We start from the raw sequence: 5,577 nt of genomic DNA, 5'->3' as shown, positions 1-5,577 counted from the left end.
TGGTGTTGGGACTATACAACATTGACCTGATCACTTTGTGGCTCTATGAGAGCCACTGTCAAGCTATTGACATTAAAGAAGCGCTTGTTGGGAGGCAACCCAATTTTATTTATCTAATTTTTATTTTATTCTATATTATTGTTATTTTGTGTTTTATTAGGTACATGATCATGAGGAGTCACGAAAAAAATCATAAAAATTAAAAACAGAATAAAAAACAGCAGAAGAAAAAAATTCACACCCTGGAGGAAGCACAGGCTGGCGTTCAACGCCAGTAAGATGCATCTGGCCGGCGTTCAACGCCAGAACAGAGCATCATTCTGGCGCTGAATGCCAGAAACAAGCAACATTCTGGCACTGAACGCCAGGAATGTGTCTAGAGAAGAAAAGCTGGCGCTGAACGCCATTAACAAGCATGAAACTGGCGTTCAACGCCAGAAACATGCTTTACATGGGCGTTGAACGCCCAGAATGTGCACCACACGGTGTTTAAACGCCAGAATGGTGTGCAAAGGCAATTTACATGCCTATTTGGTGCAGGGATGGAATTCCTTGACACCTCAGGATCTGTGGACCCCACAGGATCCCCACCTACTATATTCCCACCTTACCTCCTAATCCTAGTTTTACTCTTTCCCATGTCACACCTCAATTCCTCTTCCCAATCACCCCCTTCACCACTCACATCCATCCACTCTTCCCCATAAACCCCACCTACCTTCAAAAATTCAAAACCATTTTCCCCCCCATTCCCACCCTAAATGGCCGAACATACACTCCCCCCTCTCCCTATATATACCCTTCCATTCCACTTCATTTTCACACAACACAACCCCCTCTTCTTCACCTTGGCCGAACCTACCTCTCTCCCTCTCTACCATATTCTCTTCTTCTTCTTCTCTTCTTTCTTCTATTGCTCGAGGACGAGCAATATTTTAAGTTTGGTGTGGTCAAAGCACAATCTTTTTTGTTTTCCACTACCATCAATGGCACCTAAGGCCGGAGAATCCTCTAGAAAAGGAAAAGGGAAGACAAAAGCTTCCACCTCCGAGTCATGGGAGATGGAAAGATTCATCTCCAAAAGCCATCAAGACCACTTCTATGATGTTGTGGCAAAGAAGAAGGTGATCCCTGAGGTCCCTTTCAAGCTCAAGAAGAATGAGTATCCGGAGATCCGACATGAGATCCGAAGAAGAGGTTGGGAAGTCCTAACCAACCCCATGCAGCAAGTCGGAATCTTAATGGTTCAAGAGTTCTATGCCAATGCATAGATCACTAGGAACCATGATCAAAGTATGAACCCGAATCCAAAGAACTATCTCACAATGGTTCGGGGGAAATGCTTAGATTTTAGTCCGGAAAATGTGAGGTTGGCGTTTCACTTGCCCATGATGCAAGGAGATGAACGCCCCTACACTAGAAGGGTCAGCTTTAATCAAAGGTTGGACCAAGTCCTAATGGACATATGTGTGGAAGGAGCTCAGTGGAGAAGAGACTCCAAAGGCAAGCCAGTTCAACTAAGAAGACTGGATCTCAAGCCTGTGGCTAGAGGATGGTTGGAGTTCATTCAACGCTCCATCATTCCTACTAGCAACCGATCTGAAGTTACTGTGGATCAGGCCATCATGATTCATAGCATCATGATTGGAGAAGAAGTAGAAGTTCATGAGGTCATCTCCAATGAATTCTACAAAATAGCCGACAAGCCCTCCACCATGGCACGGCTAGCTTTTCCTCACCTTATTTGCCATCTATGTTACTCAGTTGGAGTTATCATAGAAGGAGACATCCCCATTGAAGAGGATAAGCCCATCACCAAGAAAAGGATGGAGCAAGCAAGAGAGACCCCTCATGGTTCTCAAGAGATGCATGAGGAAGCTCATCATCAAGAAATCCCCGAGATGCCTCAAGGGATGCACTTTCCTCCCAACAACTATTGGGAGCAACTCAACACTTCCTTAGAAGATTTGAACCACAATGTGGAACAATTAAAGGTGGAACATCATGAGCACTCCATCATTCTCCAAGAAATAACAGAAGATCAAAGAGCAATGAGGGAGGAGCAACAAAGGCAAGGAAGGGACATAGGAGAGCTTAAGGACATTGTTGGTCCTTCAAGAAAAAGACGCCACTAAAGGTGGATTCATTCCTTGTTCTTATTTCTTTCTGCTTTTCGGTTTTTATGTTGTGTTTATCTATGTTTTGTGTCTTTATTTCATGATCATTAGTATGTAGTAACCATGTCTTAAAGCTATGAATAAATTCCATTAATCCTTCACCTCTCTTAAAAGAAAAATGTTTTAATTCAAAAGAACAAGAAGTACATGAATTTCAAATTTATCCTTGAATTTAGTTTAATTATATTGATGTGGTGACAATACTTTTTGTTTTCTGAATGAATGCTTGAACAGTGCATATTTTTGATCTTGTTGTTTATAAATGTTAAAATTGTTGGCTCTTGAAAGAATGATGAACAAAGAGAAATGTTATTGATGATCTGAAAAATCATGAAATTGATTCTTGAAGCAAGAAAAAGCAGTGAAAAGTAAAAAGCTTGCGAAAAAAAATGGCAAAAAAAAAATTAGAAAGAAAAAAGAAAAAGCAAGCAGAAAAAGCCAATAGCCCTTAAAACCAAAAGGCAAGGGTAAAAAGGATCCAAGGCTTTGAGTATCAATGGATAGGAGGGCCCAAGGAAATAAAATCCAGGCCTAAGCGGCTAAACCAAGCTGTCCCTAACCATGCGCTTGTGTCATGAAGGTCCAAGTGAAAAGCTTGAGACTGAGTGGTTAAAGTCATGATCCAAAGCAAAAAGAGTGTGCTTAAGAGCTCTGGACACCACTAACTGGGGACTCTAGCAAAGCTGAGTCACAATCTGAAAAGGTTCACCCAGTTATGTGTCTGTGGCATTTATGTATCTGGTGGTAATACTGGAAAACAAAGTGCTTAGGGCCACGACCAAGACTCATAAGTAGCTGTGTTCAAGAATCAACATGCTTAACTAGGAAAGTCAATAACACTATCCAAAATTCTAAGTTCCTAAAGAAGCCAATCATTCTAAACTTCAAAGGAAAAAGTTAGATGCCAAAACTGTTCAGAAGCAAAAAGCTACAAGTCCCGCTCATCTAATTATAATTAATATTCATTGATATTCTGGAATTTATAGTATATTCTCTTCTTTTTATCCTAATTGACTTTCAGTTGCTTGGGGACAAGCAACAATTTAAGTTTGGTGTTGTGATGAGCGGATAATTTATACGCTTTTTGGCATTGTTTTTAGGTAGTTTTTAGTAAGTTCAAGCTACTTTTAGGGATGTTTTCATTAGTTTTTATGTTAAATTCACATTTCTGGACTTTACTATGAGTTTGTGTGTTTTTCTGTGATTTCAGGTAATTTCTGGCTGAAATTGAGGGACTTGAGCAAAACTCTGAAAGAAGGCTGACAAAAGGACTGCTGATGCTGTTGGAATCTGACCTCCCTGCACTCAAAATGGATTTTCTGGAGCTACAGAACTCCAATTGGCGCGCTCTCAACGGCGTTGGAAAGTAGACATCCATAGCTTTTCACAAATATATAATAGTCCATATTTTATTTGGAAATTGATGACGTAATTTGGCGTTGAACGCCAAGTACATGCTGCTGTCTGGAGTTAAACGCCAGAAACACGTCATGATCCGGAGTTGAACGCCCAAAACACGTTATAACTTGGAGTTCAACTCCAAAAAAAGCCTCAGCTCGTGGATAGATCAAGCTCAGCCCAAGCATACACCAAGTGGGCCCCGGAAGTGGATTTATGCATCAATTACTTACTCATGTAAACCCTAGTAGCTAGTCTAGTATAAATAGGATAAGTTACTATTGTATTAGACATCTTTTGACAGTTTAATCTTTTGACTGCTCAGTCTTTGATAATTCGGTCTTTTGATCATTCAGGGGGCTGGCCATTCGGCCATGCCTGAACCTTTCACTTATGTATTTTTAACAGTGGAGTTTCTGCACACCAGAGATTAAGGGTGTGGAGCTCTGCTGTACCTCAAGTTTCAATACAATTACTATTATTTTCTATTCAATTCTCTTCTATTCTTATTCCACAAGATATACGTTACACTTAACTTTGATGAATGTGATGATCTGTGACACTCATCATCATTCTCACCTATGAACGCGCGTGATTGACAACCACTTCCGTTCTACTCTAGGCCGGGCGCATATCTCCTAGATTCCCCAACAGAATCTTCATGGTATAAGCTAGATAGATGGCGGCATTCATGAGGATCCGGAAAGTCTAAACCTTGTCTATGGTATTTGGTGCGCGAAATTGTGAACAATACTTTTTCACAACTCTCATAATCCCCGGTAATGGCTCCAAAAACGTGGTAGCTCAATACCATGGCATTACACAACTTCGCACAACTAACCAGCAAGTGCACTGGGTCGTCCAAGTAATACCTTACGTGAGTAAGGGTCGATCCCACGGAGATTGTTGGTATGAAGCAAGCTATGGTCATCTTGTAAATCTCAGTCAGGCAGACTCAAATGGGTATAGTGATGAACGAATAAAGCATAAAGATAAAGATAGAGATACTTATGTATATCATTGGTGTAAGAGCTTCAGACAAGCGTATGAAGATGCCTTCCCTTCCGTCTCTCTGCTTTCCTACTGCCTTCATCCAATCCTTCTTACTCCTTTCCATGGCAAGCTCGTGTAGGGTTTCACTGTTGTCAGCAGCTACCTCCCATCCTCTCAGTGAAAGCGATTGCATATGCTCTGGTCACAGCATAGCGGAATTCATCTGTCGGTTCTCAATCAGGCGCGGAATAGAATCCAGTGATTCTTTTGCGTCTGTCACTAACGCCCCGCCCTCAGGGTTTGAAGCACGTCACAGTCATTCAGTCATTGAATCCTACTCAGAATACCACATACAAGGTTTAGACCTTCCGGATTCTCTTGAATGCCGCCATCAGGTCCTGCCTATACCACGAAGACTCTGATCTCACGGAATGGTTGGCTCGTTTGTCAGGCGAGCACTCGGTTGTCAGGCGATCAACCATGCATCGTGCAATCAGGAATCCAAGAGATATTCACTAAGCCTCAGATGCTTGTAGAACAAGAATGGTTGTCAGTCACCTTGTTCATGAGTGAGAATGGTGATGGGCGTCAATCATCACCTTCATCAAGTTGAAGAACAAGTGATATCTTGGACAAAGAACAAGTGGAATTGAATGGAAGAACAATAGTAATTGCATTAATACTCGAGGTACAGCAGAGCTCCACACCTTAATCTATGGTGTGTAGAAACTCCACCGTTGAAAATACATAAGAACAAGGTCTAGGCATGGCCAAATGGCCAGCCTCCCAAAGAGGGTTCAATCATCAAAACATGATCAAAAGATGAAAATACAATAGTAAAAGGTCCTATATATAGAGAACTAGTAGCCTAGGGTGTACAGAGATGAGTAAATGACATAAAAATCCACTTCCGGGCCCACTTGGTGTGTGCTTGGGCTGAGCAATGAAGCATTTTCGTGTAGAGACTCTCCTTGGAGTTAAACGCCAGCTTTAGTGCCAGTTTGGGCGT

This window comes from Arachis stenosperma, chromosome 1 (assembly GCF_014773155.1).
Source record: "Arachis stenosperma cultivar V10309 chromosome 1, arast.V10309.gnm1.PFL2, whole genome shotgun sequence".
NCBI lineage: Eukaryota > Viridiplantae > Streptophyta > Magnoliopsida > Fabales > Fabaceae > Arachis > Arachis stenosperma.
Note: the sequence above shows the minus strand (reverse complement) of the source record.